At 45.1% G+C, this 17,119-nt stretch overlaps 1 long non-coding RNA gene across 1 annotated transcript; it reads left to right on the top strand.

Moving 5' to 3' along the window:
* The first annotated feature begins 769 nt into the window (after nt 1–769).
* Nucleotides 770–15,195, top strand: LOC125942217 (uncharacterized). Its single transcript, XR_007464913.1, has 3 exons — nt 770–883; nt 13,894–14,100; nt 14,770–15,195. It is a non-coding gene; the product is annotated as an uncharacterized LOC125942217 (long non-coding RNA).
* The last annotated feature ends 1,924 nt before the right edge of the window (nt 15,196–17,119 follow it).

Below are 17,119 nucleotides of genomic sequence, written 5' to 3'. Positions count from 1 at the left end.
CTTTACCACGTGGTTTCAGTCACGTGGTAAATACCAGCTCGTGAAGGGTGCGGTTTAAGCGAAACAGTTTAAGCGCAGACAAGCACTTTCTGCGCTTGTCGATGTCAGAAAGCGCTTGTCGGTGTTTCTTGTCGTCCCGTTTTCGTTTGCGCTTTTAGGCCCGTATTCACAAACGGAATTTAAGTAGGGCGTCAATAAGTGCGGGAAAAGCACAAATATTAGGAAAGTTTTACCAGAGCATTTCAAAAACGACACTTAAGTATCACTTTCGAAAGTAACACTTTTCGGGTCAATTATGTCGTCTTGTGTCGAGGATACGTAAATAATTTACGTGTACGATTGGTTCAATCGTAAAAAAAAATTTTGCAACAAAGTAATGCGCATATAAATGTTTCAGTACTTGCTGGCGCATTCTGCTGAGTAAAATACAAAGAACGGTTTGTTTTTAGCTCATTACTCAAACTCGTCTGGCGAGAAGTTCACATTCGTTCTTGCAGCCACTGCGGTTGTGTATCTCGCCATCCCGACCTTTTTTGGTTTTGCTACTGGAAACGTGGGGTGTTTCTGCGCAGCGAGTTTGTGTGTGTTGCATGTTTTCAGGCCGCGTGGACGATGGAAAAAAGGAAAACAAACTTTTCCGAAAAAGAACGCGCCGTGCTCCTGGAGCTTGTTTCGCGCCATCGCAGCATGGTCGAGAGCAAGAAAATAGACGCTTTATCCGTCAGTCGAAAATGGAAATCGTGGAAAAAGATAGAGGACGAGTTCAGCTGCCGCCATAACGTGACGCCACGGACGTGGGGCCAACTAAAAAAGTGTTGGGAAAACCACAAAGACAAGTGGCGCAGGTGTAACGCACAAGACATACGCGAGCGGTTTTCTACAGGTAAGCATTGTGTCCTGCCTAGCAAAAATTCTAATAGAAGTTTGTATTAGTCTAATACAGTTTTGTATAAGTTGTATAACTTTTGTATTAGACCAATAGAAAGTTTTATTAGCCGTACTGATTCACCTATAAGACCAATAGTCTTACCAATAATCTGTGTATTAGACCTATTAGTCTTATACAAACAGCGTTGCGTGTCTACTAGTATCTCGATTAGACTAATAGGTCCTATAGGCCTTATACAGATTGTTGCTCATCTGATACAACATGTATTGCTAGATTCCACAGCTCTTGTTTGCTGGTGAAAGTTGATAAAAAAATAGACTAGCGTACCGCTCGCTTGCATGCAGAGGCGCTTCTATTTAATCACTGAATAATTAAAAAATATGCTGTACAATTGTGCAACAGACTACGTTCGCACGTTTGCATTAGTTTCAACGCACTAAACAAGTGAAACTCGCCGTCTCTCGGCGACATACACAAAAGCGACGTACGCCTACATGGTCTTGCCAATTTTGCTTCACTGAGCCTCGTCGCGATGAGTCGTTGAGGAAACAGCTAGTGTTTACAGCACAACGAATACTTCCCCACGAAAAAAAAACGGAAAAAAAAACAAACAACCAGCCGTAATCTGGGAGACAGAATCGCGGTGCCCGGTCAGCTTACTAACGACGACGACAGTGCAATAGCAGCAACCGTATTTGTTTGCGGTTGAAGTTTAGTCAGTGTCGTATTTTCTGTTGAAGTGCGGATAAAGTAAATGTTAAACTTTTAACCTAAATTGCTAACTTGATACCGCATATAAAATGCCGTAATATTTAGTGACATCAAAGAGCAGTATCGCAGAGAAGGGAACACGGCGGGCGGGAAGGACATAAAACAGCGACCGCAGTCAGCCGTATTTGCGCACAGCACGTGTGCCATGGCGGCTGCCATGTCAAGGCACTGCGTCCTATATACTTTCTGTGCCTGATCGATCACTGCACTTCCCATTCTTTCGCGAAGTCGCGACTAGTTAGAACGTGAGCCGCCAGGTGACGCCTGGATCCCTGGGTAGTGTCAGAGAAAGAGAAGTCAGAGAAGCCCAGAGCAAAATTAGTTTTGCAGAAAGGCTCAGGAACCTGGATAAAAATAAATGGGCGGCTAAAGTGCCCAAGTATCTCTACATGAAAAGCGTAGACACAGAATGGAGGAAGAGGTCAAGGAAGTTGGCAACCAAGTACAGGATAATCGAAACTGCAAATAGACAACCAGGAGTCATCAGAAAGAAAGTGAGAGAAATAGAGACCGCGAATTGGATGCAAAGAATGGAAACAAAAAGGACAATGGAGATTTACAAGAATGCGAAGAAAGAAATTAGAATAGAAAATCTGTACGATAACACAAAGGGCAGTGCCTTGCTATTTAGGCTCGGGCCGGTTGCCTAAGGACGAAAACATATCGGAACAAATATTCGGAACTAGATGAGACATGTGCATGTTGTAGTAAAGATCCAGAAGCCACTTAGCACATCCTGATAGAATGCGACGGGATCCACCCAGCGAGAACCGTAGGTAACGTGCAACTCCCAGAAGCGCTTGGTTTCAAAGTGGAAGGAAACATAAACAGATCAGCCGTAGAGATCAGCAAGAGACGATTGGAGTACTAGTGGAAAAAAAGCAGGGAAAACATGGATACGACCTGATCTCTTAAAATCATAGGCAGCGGTACAAGGTAAATTTTTGAAAAAGAAAAATAATAATGAGAGGTATACAAAAATGCTAGATAAAGAATATGTATAGTATACCTGATTAAATCGAGCAGGCTAGGTGACTATTTGTCGCCGCCCCGTTTCAAAGGGGATGCCAATAAATCATCATCATCATCATCATCATCATCAGTGTCAAGCCTGGGCTTTACGTCAAGGGTATAGAGGGACGACTGGAAAACAGCGAATTAGGTTTTGATTTATCCTACATGCGTAATGGACAACAGGTGCAACAGAAGGTCCCTGGACTGATGTACGCAGACGACATTGTGCTACTAGCGGACAATAAAAAAGATTTACAGATACTTGCGAATATCTGTGGGAATGCAGCGACAAATCTAGGCCTTAAGTTTAGCACAGAGAAATCAGGAATTATCATCTTTAATGAAGAGACGAGTAACTTCGTGGTGTCAATTCAACAGCAAGTAATACCCATAGTGAAGCAATATAAGTACGTCGGCGTACACATAAACGAAGGAAAGAATTACTCAAGCAACCACCAAGATAATCTGAAAATAAAGGGGAAGCGGAATGCAACAATAATAAAACACAGAGCACTGTGGGGCCACAATAAGTATGAGGTGGTGCGTGGAATCTGGAAAGGAGTAATGGTGCCAGCGCTAACATTCGCAAATGCCATTATATGCTTAAAATCGGATATATTGGCGGGTTGGGAAGTTAACCAAAGATCAGTAGGCCGGTTGGCTTTGGGAGCCCAGGGTAATACCACAAATGAGGCAGTGCAGGGTGACATGGGTTGGGCTAGAGCACTGCACGGGCCTGATTTTTCGGCCCGAGCCCGGCCCGGGCCCGCTTTACGAGGCCCGAGCCCAGCCCGAGCCCGGCCCGGGCCCGGGCGTACATGACCGTGACCAGCCCGGGCCCGACCCGGGCCCGTGTTACTGAGCCCGGGCCCGGCCCGGGCCCGGGCGTTCATTACTAAGCTTAGCTAGGGCCGGCGTGTGCATGACCAGGCCCGGCCTGTAAGAAAAAAAAATCTTTTTTTTACTTACAGATTGTACCGTATCTGCCAGCCTCACCTTCTCGAGGTTTAATCAGCTGCAGTATATAAGCAATAAAAGGCCGAAGTCTTTGTTTCTCCCACGACAACATCAGTAATCCGGCCCATTGCCTGTGCTACTATTTTTCTGGTGGTGCGCATGCACTTACCTTGATTTGTATGATATGGTTCTATGATGTCATTTAGCATGCAAATATACAGGGCGTTTCATTTTAGCTGAACCAAATTTTGAAAGATTGCCTGTGGGAGATAGAACAGTTATAATCCTTGATCTAAACTACTAGATGAGGCGGCGATTACTTCCACGAGAAATCGAAACGCCTAATGAAGAATTACCATAATTACGCCATTTACCGTTTTAATTATTTATTTTATGGCACATCTTTCAATCTACGAATTATAGCCGCCGAGTTCGCAAGGCGTATCCACTTGGAACGAATTCTCAGGACTAAACCAGTTTCGAGATAATAATTTTCAAAGTGTCCGACGAAATAAATCAAATCAAATTAATTTATTGTCCAGTTTACATGCTGGACGGTCATTTTGGAATAAAAGCTACATATGTAGCTTGACGTGACCCATAAGACCAGGCAAGGCAATAGTACAGCAAACAGTGTGCACACATGCACAATAATTCACATATATTTCCAGCTAACGCTGGAATTCCTCATAGACGAAATAGTTATGAACGGAAAGACAAAGAATATTTGCGTCACGGCGAGTTAACAGAATTGGAAAACGTTTTAACAGAATGCATTTTAAACAACACTACAATAACAATACTAGCTATACAAAACAATGCAACACCAGCTATACAACATAGCATGAGACTGAATTTTACAAAATCAACATTTGCTAAGAAAACGAAACAGGATTTACATTATATACTCAGAACCATACACAAAGACAGAATAATAATCACATCCGATACATTACAAGCGACCAAAGTGTCAGCTGAGTTCTTTCTTACCGAAATTACCGCCATTTTTGTATCTTTTCAAAGTGAATGGTAGGTAATGTATTAACGACTGATGCTTATAGAGTGTTCTGAAGTATGGAATTGACCATATCTCAGGATTTCTTGCGTTCGCATTAATGCGACAACGCTCTAAGGAGGCTAATTGTTTTATGTAGTTCCAAGCTAATTCTGACATGGATGCCCTAATGGATGGTCAAAACGCCTAATTGAATATTTAAAATAATAACGCGAATTAACTTTTTAATTAATTATTTTACGGCACACCTTTCAATCTACGAATTATAGCCGCTGAGTTCCTATGGCGTATCCACTTGGAACGAATTCTCAAGACTGAACCAGTTTCGAGATATTAATTTTCAAAGTGTCCGACGAAATGCATGGGCGTTCCAGTCAACTTATTGGGGAAAACGCTGTTTTATGCAGTGAAGCACAAAAGTAACTGGCCTTAGAGCTAAAATAATGCCATAGTATTGACACTGGTGAGATTGCAAAAGCGGTAACATGGAAATGGTTTGAGGAGTGGTTCTCTGTATAATTTATTTTTCCTTACGCGGAAACAATGTTCGTTTTTGCGGAAAAGAAAAGAAAATTAGCGTAGCTTGCACTGGCGGCGCAATGTTAAAGAGACAGCGGAGATGATGGGCACCTAGCTAGTCCTGGCTTTTGGGCTAGACTAAGCACTACCAAGTCATCCCCAGCATTTCCCGGAATTTATTTATTATTGTTTTATTATCGATTAGCTGTTGATTGGCTACCGATTGTCTATTGTAAGATATTGGCCACGTAATTGGGATAGGCTAAGCTCTACCAAGTTATCCGAATTTATTGATAATTGATCCTTCTATCGAATAACTATTGATTGGTTGTCGATTGGCTATCGTAAGGTATTGGCCACGTATTTGGGCTAGGCTAAGCACTACCAAGTCATCCCCAGCATTTTCAGGAATTTATTGATTATTGATCGATTATCGACTAGCTACTGATTGGCTATCATTTGCCTATCGATAGGCCATTAGTCCCCACCATTCTTAGCTAGACTTATCCAGGTTCAGCTTCGCTAGTTCACAGGTGTATGTGCCATTGCGCTTGGACCCTTTCCGCACTGCTGCCTTGATCGACCCACATTTTTGAATTCAGCGGACACATTAGGCCCGGCTGAAACAGCTCCGCTGTTAAAAATGAGAACTTCATCTGTTTTACTATTTTCTTTTATAAGATATATTCATGTGATAAGATATACAGTCAAGAGAGCGGTGTGGATCTGAGAACAAACGGGGATAACCGATATTCTAGTTTACATTAAGCGGAAAAAATGGAGCTGGGCCGGCCATCTAATGCGTAGGATGGATAACCGATGGACCATTAGAGCTACAGAATGGATACCAAGAGAAGGCAAGCGCAGTCCAGGATGGCAGAAAACTAGGTGGGGTGATGAAGTTAGGAAATTCGCAGGTGCAAGTTGGAATCAGGTAGCGCAAGACAGGGTTAATTGGAGATCGCAGGGAGAGGCCTTCGTCCTGCAGTGGACATAATTATAAGGCTGATGATGATGATGACAGTCATCTTGCACGTGTCACTTCAGCTTGGCACAGAATGCACTGAACCATGCAATGCATAACGGTCGCGTGTGCTCGAAGGCCTACTTAGGCTCTTCAATGAGCGAGCCCGAGTCTGGCCCGGGCCCGTGGCTTCAAGCCCGAGCCCGGCCCGGGCTTAAAGCCGCGGCCTCAAGCCCGAGCCCGGCCCGGGCCCGCGGCTTTAAGCCCGGGCCCGGCCCGAGCCCGCCGACAAACGCTTCGGACGGCCCGGCCCGGGCTTTCGGGCCGGCCCGGGCCCATGCAGTGCTCTAGGTTGGGCCTCTTTTGAAGTCAGAGAAGCACAGAGCCAAATTAGTTTTGAAGAAAGGCTCAGGAACATGGATGAAAATAAATGGGCGGCTAAAGTACACAAGTATCTCTACATGAAAAGCGGGGACACAGAATGGAGGAAGAGGTCAAGGAAGTTGACAACCAAGTACAGGATAATCGAAACGGTAAATAGACAACCAGGAGTCATCAGAAAGAAAGTGAGAGAAATAGAGACCCTGAATTGGATGCAAAGAATGGAAACAAAAAGGACAATGGAGATTTACAAGAATGAGAAGAAAGAAATTAGAATAGAAAATCTGTACGACAACACAAAGGGCAGTGCCTTGCTATTTAGGCTCGGGCCGGTTGCCTAAGGACGAAAACATATCGGGACAAATATTCGGAACTAGATGAGACATGTGTATGCTGCAGTAAAGATCCAGAAACCACTCAACACATCCTGATGGAATGCGACGGGATCCACCCGGCGAGAACCGTAGGTAACGTGCAACTCCCAGAAGCGCTTGGTTTCAAAGTGGAAGGAAACAAACAGATCAGCCGTAGAGATCAGCAAGAGACGATTGGAGTACTGGTGGAAAAAAAGCAGGGAAAAGATGGATACGACCTGATCTCTTAAAATCATAGGCAGCGGTACAAGGTAAATTTTTGAAAAATAAAAATAATGAGAGGTATACAAAAATGCTACAGAAAGAACAGGTATGGTATACCTGATTAAATCAAGCAGGCTAGGTGACTATTTGTCGCCGCCCCGTTTCAAAGGGGATGCCAATAGATCATCATCATCATCAGTGCAGACGACGGAGCAGCGCCGTCATCTCGCTGCTAGCTTAGTCAGCATCGCAAAAATCGCGAAATAAATTGGCGTAACTGCAGTAACATAATATTATAATCATCTTAGACTACTTGTCTCATCTCTTAGTGAACATTAACTTCGCATTCGAATGTCAGAATAAAGTGGTATCTGCACTATGAATATAAAAACACTAAAATAGTGTATCTCATTGTCCTGTGCGCGCGCCGCATCGTATTCATGATAATTTAACGCGCGAAACGTATATTTATTCATAATAGTCTTAAACTTCCAGTACCCCACAGGCGAATTCACAATACTTATAGCTGCACTGTTTATGGTTCTTTAGTTCAGTGGCTTTGACGTTGCGTTGCTAAACACGAAGTCGCGGGTGCGATTCCCGGCAACGAAGCCGCATTTTGATGTTGGCGAAGTGAGAAAACGCCCATGTACATACATTTAGATGCATGTTAACGAACCACAGGTGGTCAATGTTAATCCGAAGTCCCACACTACGGCGTGCTTCATAATCATATATCGTGGTTCTGGCACGTAAAACCTGAGAATTTAAGTAACCCCACTTGTTGTCCTTTTAAATCGCGCTCCTTACGTCGCAATTTGCGGCGTTCCAAAACCCAAATGCTGCTGCGAACATTTACTTGAGTGGCTTTGTGTTTCGAGATTGGTTCAGTAGGAGCATGCACCTCAGCTTGCTCTGGAAGATCGAAACACTGAAGTTCTGTGGTACCTGGAGGGCTACAACTTGGGGAAGGTCCGTCCTGGCGTACCGAGTCTTCGTCAGCTCCAACAAAAAGGCTGGTTCATGTCTGTTTCTTGAGAGGCCGTGTAGCAGCGATGTCAACAGCGACCGCCCGTTTCCTCACAGCCGCATCGCCCCGAAATTTCTTCGGCTTCGGTTGCATGTATTCAGGGTAGTCGTCAAAAACGCTGGGAGTTGCTCCCCTCTTAAGCTTCCTTGTTTTACATCCTTCTTTGTACTCCGTGGGCACAAAATGACGGCTACACACAACCGAGTAACGTGATGTCGTATTCGACGTCCAGTCTTTCCGAGCGATGGCTTTTAACCAAGCCGCTCTCGCTTCACTGTCACTAGGAATCTCGTGAAACGAAATGCCAGGTAGCTTACGTTTACCATCCATATTGCACTTTGGAACACAACAGTAGGCCATGGAATCACGAGAACAAATAAAAATGTCCAGTCACGGGAGCGCAGCACACGTTTTGACAAACAAGCATGTGGCGAATTCCACGCACGCTGATGATGATGATGATTTATTGGCATCCCCTTTGAAACGGGGCGGCGACAAATAGTCACCTAGCCTGCTTAATTTAATCAGGTATACTATACATGTTCTTTATCTAGCATTTTGGTATACCTCCCATTATTCATTTCTTTTTTCAAAAAATTGCCTTTTACCGCTACCTATGATTTCAAGAGATCAGGTCGTATCCACCTTTTCCCTGCTTTTTTTCCAACAGTACTCTAATCGTCACTTGCTTATCTCTACGGCTGAATCTGTTGATGTTTACTTCCACTTCCACTGGATGGATGGATGGATGGATGAGGCTGAACCCTTTAAATCGGGCGGTGGCATACGCCACCTAGCCATGGCTATTAACATAATTTGTACTTTGTGGTGGGTGAAATTTCACCCCTGCCTTAATTTTATCCACCAATCAGATAACCTCTGTTTGGTTATTTCTACCCGCTTAAAGTCTATTTTGCCTTCACTGTCCCTAAACCCCAATGCTTTGAAAAAATCAGCCCCGTTGCCTTGCACTGTAGGGTTAAGCCCCTTACAGAAAAGTATGAGGTGTTCAGCCGTTTCCTCTTCTTCTCCACACGCACAGCACAACGTGTCTATACCTTGGTACTTGACTCGGTACATCTTAGTCCGCAATACTCCCGTCCTGGCTTCAAACAACAAAGAGCTTCCCCTAGAATTATCGTAGATATTTTCTTTGGCAATTTCTTGCTTGAAAGTTCGGTATGTGCCCAGTGCTGATTTCGTCTGCATCCCTGTTTTCCACAGACCCCTCTCTGTTTCCTTAACCTTTTTCTTAACCGCTGTTTCCTGGTTTGCACCCCTCCTGCAGTCCAAATATTTGATTGACAGTTTTCTGGTCAGCTTCCTCCATTTTGTATCAACATTCCTCATGTACAAGTAACTGAAAACTCTCCTTGCCCACCGCTTTTCTGCCATCTCTCTCAATCGCTCCTCAAATTCTATCTTGCTGCTGGCTTCCCTGCCCTCGAATGACGTCCATCCCATGTCACCCTGTACCCCCTGATTTGGTGTATTTCCGTGTGCTCCCAGAGCCAGTCTACCTACCCCTCGCTGCTTAACTTCCAACCTTGCTCGAACCTCTGATCTCATGCACAGGACCGCATTGCCGAAAGTCAAACTAGGGACCATCACCCCTTTCCAAATCCCTCTCACCACTTCGTACCTATTGTAATTCCACAGTGCCCTATTTTTCATCACAGCTGCATTTCTGCTACCTTTAGCCGTCACATATTTTTCATGTTCCGTTAGGTACTCAGCCCCATTGTTTATCCACACTCCAAGATATTTGTACTGCCCAGGGGTGGTGGCGCCACCTCGTGGGGAACAGCGTCAGCCGGCTAGCGAGTGCGGACGGTGGCTACGCCGCCTTGAAGCAGGCACAGAAAGTATATGGGAGGCTATGGTCATGGCGAGGCGTACGTGTTAGTGAATGAACGATGTGTTTTTAAGGAACCCGTGGTGTTAGCGCCTGCGCAATCTCGTTCATGCACTAGTACACTTAGATAGTTTTATATATGGCTGCTGTTAATACTTCAAAACAACGCAAAGCAACTGTTTTACCCCTGTCCTTCGCTGCCTTGTGGATCTATCAGCGTGCTTCGATGTGCAGCGTTTTCCCCGGCGCCGATTTACTATTTCGAGGTAATCATACTTCTTATTTATGCTTCTGTAGTACAGTATGAAGTGTTTCCTTCTTTTTTTTTAATCCTGACGGTGGACGTAACTACAGTGCCGTCGGGCCGATTGCTGTGTGCGTTGCAGCAATAACATGCCTGTTTCCGACAACGCTGTGCAAGATTTCTGTCTAGAGTTCCTTATGTATTTACAGTTTCGATGGAACACACATCTTATGTTGATTTTGTGTGATTTATAATTGTCCTGCCATGTCAGGTAGCGTAATTTTATATTATGATAAACATTTTTAGCTAGCATATATCAACTGTCCTAAAATACTGGCGAGCCACATTATTCTAATTTGGAAGCAAATATTACCAGCTTAAACGTTTAGTGGTAGAACTAGCACTTCTCCTTTCAACTGTTTCTATATGTGTGTATTTTTGTGCCCAGGTTCTTTTAACCAATTCCTCAAAAGGACGTCCTCTGGTCGAATCAACGAAAAGCTCTGAATCAAGATTGCTGACCTGACGAAGATCTCGAAAGATGAATCTGTAAAAAAACATGCTGTGCTAATAAATGCTTCTAGCAATTTTACCTGTTTTTCGTTATCTGGTGCACTGCAACACTTTCTATCACAGCAATAGACCTATTAGACTAACACTAATAGACCTACTAGACTAATACATTATTAGACCTACTAGACTAATAGGCCTATTAGACTAATACACCGATATCTATTAGAGTAATACACTGATAGACCCAATGGACTGTATTAGTGTCAATAATCTAATAGGCTATTGGTTTTTGTATTAGAATTTTTGCTAGGGCTGTGCAGTTACGACATTATCGACGCAGATCCTCTTTCTGAACACTGTCGTTGGATTAATTCCCCAAAATAGGCGAATGTTGCACCCGCGCACGTCTCGCAGCTTGAGGCCCGAATGTGTGTTTTTTTGTAACATTTGCGCCAACATCAGCATCAAATGAAACTTGAACAGCGGAGTGCGTGGCCCAAGTATAAGTGAAGATATATTGCGCGCCGTCCAGTCATCACCACTGACAGGCGCGCACACCCGGTTTGGCCTAAAGTCCCTATATAAGAAAAGTACCGCCATCCTTTGATAAACGCCGCTTCTCTCTCTCCTGTATCTCCGATTGGACGATGATAGCGCGCGCTTTTCACTTCTTTATATTTTCTTTTTTTCCGCCTCGGAGCCATGTTGAAAGTCCTCTGCGCAGCCGCAGTCGCCGGCGGCGGCGGCGGCGCGCGCCCGGCCTGAAAGCTTCAACGTGGACTTTCTAGGTGCGCCACCGTCGACTTGGCTTTCGCAAGCAAAAAGTAAATTAAAGAGCAAGCGCTTTAGGAGAGGAGGCAGCGGAGGAAAGAGTAGATGGCGGTACTTTTCTTATATAGGGACTTTAGTTTGGCCGCACTGCACTCGTTTGGGAGTGAAACGCAAAACGCGCTCGGCATGCTCACGCCGGCCACCGTCGCGGCTGCCAGCGATACCGCGCTGTCGAAGTTTGCCGATCGAAAAAATGAATGTGGCGTACAAGCGGAAGACCACACGAGCGAATGTATCTCTAATGATGACGGTGCACAGTGCACCAGGCGCACCACTGTTCGCATTTCATTTGACGCTAATAGCACTTATTGTTTCGGCGAACTGTGCGACAGTACTAGCCGTAAACTGCAATATTTTAGCTTCTGTTTCCTTTTAGTTTCATTTTCTCCTATTGAAATATAAGAACCAGAACAGAAGCGAAAATATCATTGATCGCTCAGCGCCCAAACCGGATGTGCGCGCCTGTCTGTGGTGATGACTGGACGGCACGCACTATACGTTCACTTATGCTTGCGCCACGCGATTCGCTGTCCAAGTTTCCTTTGACGCTGATAGTACAGATATGATTCAGTGCCGAAATTATGGCATTTATTTGGCTGAGCGCTGCAATAAATTGTATGGAGTACAGAACGTACTGTATGCCATTACATTTTTTTGGCACCCTCGTTCAACGTATGTGGTATTTTGTGACATGCACAAACAACTTGCTTTGCTCTTGAAAAGAAGTTATATTGGGTGCTGCAATCTTATATTAGCACTTTCTAAAACGAATGGTTTTTGCCAACTACGGCTTCAATTTCCACGCTCTTGCTGTGTTTTCTCCTCCTTCTTTATTTGGAAAATATCTGGCATGATATCTCAAATGGCTACCATGTAGTATTTGCATTGAAAATTTTTTTCACATTTGGCAACATTGATAGACAACCTACGCTTCTCAAAGAGCGGTTTGTTCCTCAGAATGTGCTGCTGTTTGGCCATCAAAAAACAATAATAAGCTACAGCAGCACAAAACCAGGGACTTTCCCCTGCGGCTTAATATACCAGTGCTCTAGGAACAGCTAGACCCTCACCGCAAATAGGGCATGTGTGTCTCCGAATAAGCTATGGTATGGTGTGCCTTGATATTTCTTAACTCTTTCATGCACAGAACTTTATTATTGGAGGGAAACAATATTTTATTGAACATATAGATTAGCCTTCATCCAAAAATGACTTTCATAACGCGGGAAAAAATTGCCACATTGGTTCAGAAGAAAGGAGGTGGTCACCTGAGGTGACCACCGTGCAGCAAGGGTCAGTCACTTTCGGTGGAACGCATTTCTTCCAATGTGGTGGGTGTGTGCGGCTTGCCCTGCTGCTGAGCGTAATGATTTCTCTGAAATACCAGCAGCTCCATCAAGGACGGCGTCCAGAATAAGCTCAAGATCTCATAAGGACTTCTGTGTTTTGGACAGAGAGTGGCACCCCACTGCATAACAGAAAGTGCAGCGGTGGCGACATCTTATAGGAAGGACTCCATACAGGTACTTCGCAGTCATGACAGGGACGTCATCTTTGTCACTGTCTGTATCGGAAGACTCGCACGCAGCAGAAATTGCTTTTCTTGCCTCAGGTCTCTGTTTACTCGTTTTGACAGCTTTATCATTTACTTCGTAGTCAGGGTTACTGTCACTGAAGTCGTCACCCCCTGCGAAACTGTCAGAGTCCGATGGAATTTCTACAAACTCTTCCGCTGAAACACCAAGAAGAAACGATATATTGCCGGCCGTCCAGACCCTTCATGCATGGTGGTTACTCTAGGGGACCACCAACTTCAGCGACAAAGCGCTCTCGAATAATTGAGCGCAACACTTCAATTCTAGCTTGCATTGCATAGGCTACTTCTACAACACTCTATCCTGTGATATGAATTCAGTACAAAGAGGACTAACCTTTCTTTGCATAAAAAACTCGGGTCCATACCGTATCGCGCGCTCGAGTCGAGACCAGCCGGAAGAAAACGAAGATAACACGTGACATCCAGCGCTAAGGAAAGTGGCACCATCTCGGTTACAATCTCAAAAGCATCAACCGGCGCGCTGTTTGAACGTTGATATGCGGGACTCGCGCGCTTCAATAGGAAAAAAATTAAGAAAAGGTGGGTACCTGGGGTGACCACCATGCCTGAAAGAGTTAAGGTGCATATCTTGAATGTCTGGCTGTGTTGCACACATTCACAGTCAGCATAAAAAGATTCATTTCATGTTTTATATGGCTGTGTAATCATTTCATGCGCTCTTGTGATGTGTTAAACCTTGTCGTCGCACCAACAACTGCTTCCTTGCCATTTCAGGTGGCGGCACACCCTCACCGAGCCAAGCGACTGACGAGCGACAGCAAGTCGGAGCTATAGCGTCACATATGGCAGTTCGACTGTCAAATCCATTCGACAGCGACCGCAGCGGAAATCACGCTGTGTCAGGCAAATCGCAGTCATGCCAATCCCAGTGCACAGCTGCTGTCGCTGCACTACTGTCGCAGACGCAGAATGAGTCTGTAGGTGAGGCAAATGGTACGGCTTCTTCATTTCCTTTTCCTTTTGCTGCCCACATTTCATGTCGTTTAGGCTGAATTGTTATTTTAAAACAAAAATGATCCATATTTCTTGCATGGCGCAGCGAATCATGAGCACTACCCCGCATAAATCATTATTACACTTTCATGCCTTATGTAACCAGGTTTTGTGCACTTATATATTATCACGTAGTAGTGATGGTCAAGAAAACAGTCGTAAAAGTGTGAATGACGAAACTGATTCTTTATTGGGCGAACCTGTGCCCACAAAAGCAAGTTACACTCGAAGCACAGCGATAGCGGTGAACACAGTCAGCGATCGTCGAAATCTGATCAGCGGGTCAAGCGCGTCTGCTTTTATACGTGAGTCATCCAACGTTCCAGAGCAATCGCTGGTGCCGGCGTGTTTTCCAGAAAGTATACTACACAATTCGCGTCGCGCATACATGCAATAACAAATTGCCTTCAGTTGTTTACATGTTGTCCTCAGTAGGTCATGCAAGCATCAGTTGGTAGTCTGACCAACCAGGAGATGAGGTGCGCTATACAACCGTAGACCGTGCATAGGCACCAAGGTGTCCAGATCATTGCAGAACATTTAGTGTAGCATGCAGGAGCCATGTTGCTTTGTGGTCACTTGCAACTGTTACTGCAGGTAGTCAAGACGTCGCTGATGAGCCCGACTACTGGTCCTGGAATGATGCTGGCAGGCCACCAGCAGAACCTGAAGCAAATGCTGCCCCATTACCGGCCACTACAGACAGCCGAGCACTCGTTCATATTACAACAAGTTAGGAAGCTGATGTGACAGAGCCCGGTGCTGCAGCAACTTGAAGCGCTCCTGTGCCAGCTGGCACAAGATGCCCCGAGACAAGCAACAGCCAGAGACAGATGGTGGTCTCCCTTGAACTGGCTGCCCGCCTCAGTGCCATCAAGGACGACCGTGAAGAAAAAAAAATGAACATTTATTGAAAATGAAATTCATGCGTCTCGAGCACAAATACAAATATTTGCACAGGCAAGCCGAACATAAGCAAACTATGCAGCTTCTTCGGCTGAAAGAATCCAACCAAAAAAGAAAAGCGGAAATTCTAAAGCTTAAGCTAGAAGCTTTGAAGAAACAGTAAACGTCTTTGTAGTTGCTGTGATTTTGTCTCATTCCCGTTACGTAAAATACTGTGCGACTATGCAGTCTCTGATCCTTAAACCACTTGATGTGTCTGGCAGCGGAGGCATGCCTGGCGGCGTTGGTTGAACGGAGGGAGTGGGAGCTTGGGAAGCAGCGTTGTGTATTGCCTGGCTTTGTGCAGGAGGTGGGTCCCTCAGGAGGTGGCCGAAGTTGTGTAGTGCAGCAGAAGCTGTGATGACGCTAGGAACTGGTGTTTTTTTTTATCTGAAGAGTCATTTCAAGGCATGGAAACCTTCGCTTTCATACTCCAAACGTCCTCTCAACACTGCAGCGAGCCCTGGAGTGGCACTTGTTGTACCTAAACAAAGCAGTTTTTCAATGAAATCATCATTTTCTAACAGAATTTTTACTTCGCTGGATTTTATGGTAGTGTTTAAACTTCAAATACCCTGTGCTGAGGGCTGCCTTGTGTCTCTCGAAAAGGGGTCATGAGGTAGGACCTACAGGGGTACCCCTTGTCACCAAGTAGGATGCAAGGTACAGTCCCTTCTTCGTACTGCACTCTGGCTCGACTATTATAGAAAATTTGGTTGTCATGTCCTGAGCCGGGCTAGCTGGCCACCAAATCAAAAAATTGAAGCCGAGGCCCGGTGATTGCCTGCAAGACAAGCCACATTTTTAGCTGTGTTTAAAAACGGCTTATAATGCGAGGTCACACACCTCACCAGATTATTTCATTCCAAGTGCACTCGAAAGGTAAGGCACGAAATTTGTAAACGCCTCCTTGATATTGGAGTGAGCTAATTGCAAGAATGTGTGGTCATTTGGTATAAGCGAAATTGGTAACGTTGCTCACTGCTACCATAACCTTTAGCTCCGACAGTTTCTCTCGCAGTTCGGTACACTGTATGACAGCATAATAAACATACCTGCACATTGATGGAGAAGTACCCCTTTCGACAGCAAAAAACCTCCGCGTCATCTCGTCCGGGACTTCTGATGGGTACATGAGTGCAGTCAATGCACCCGCTTGCACCAGGAAACCGTGCGATGGTGTAGAATTCCTCCATTACGGATGTCAAATCATTAAAATTTGGAAACTTTACGAGCTGTGGGAACAAAGTCTCGGCAATCATTCTTGACATTCGTGTAATTATTCGAGGCACAGTTGCTTGCAAAACAAGAACGAGGTCCCCGGTGACAGCCTGAATGGTTCCGGCGCCGTAGAATCGCAGCGCGATAAGAAGCTGCAGCAGCGGCGGCACGGGGTGACCGCGTTCGTTGTCTTTTGGGACCAGCGGCAGCATTTCCAACAGCCGTAGCACCGCTTGCTTGGAAAAGCGGTACCGCTACGAGAATTCAGCGTCGTTGCACACTTCCATGGGATTCTGTCGATCCTTAAGCCGTGGCCGTAATGGCGACGCGTATCGGTATGCTTCATCCTCCGTAACATCGCGGACACGTCCGGCGAAATCCGCAAAGTCGGCGAAGCTGCCGTAGCAGTCGGCCATCTTACTTGCTAGGCGAGAGTAGCGAAAGTCGCACTTAAGGTTGCCAATGACTGTACTTTCCGGCACTCAAGTGTCGATAAAAGTTTATCTTAAGTACAAGATTTGTCTATGAAACGCGTTAAGCATCGATCGGCTACTTCAGTCGTAAGTTAAGCGTAAGTTCCGTTTGTGAATACGGGCCATAAACTTATTAGACTATGGAATACAAACTTACCCAAGCTGCCACCCTTATTAGTAATTTATTACTAATATACCTACTTCGCCCGCAGGCATTGTTGTAGGGGGGTCCAAAAAAGCAGAAAAGGAAGCACAAACATCCGCAACCAGGGTCAACAGCACTGAAAACAACCTATATGAAACATTTT

This window comes from Dermacentor silvarum, chromosome 1, assembly GCF_013339745.2.
Source record: "Dermacentor silvarum isolate Dsil-2018 chromosome 1, BIME_Dsil_1.4, whole genome shotgun sequence".
NCBI lineage: Eukaryota > Metazoa > Arthropoda > Arachnida > Ixodida > Ixodidae > Dermacentor > Dermacentor silvarum.
The sequence above is the reverse complement of the archived record's forward strand: the minus strand, read 5'-3'. Positions and strand labels throughout refer to the sequence as shown.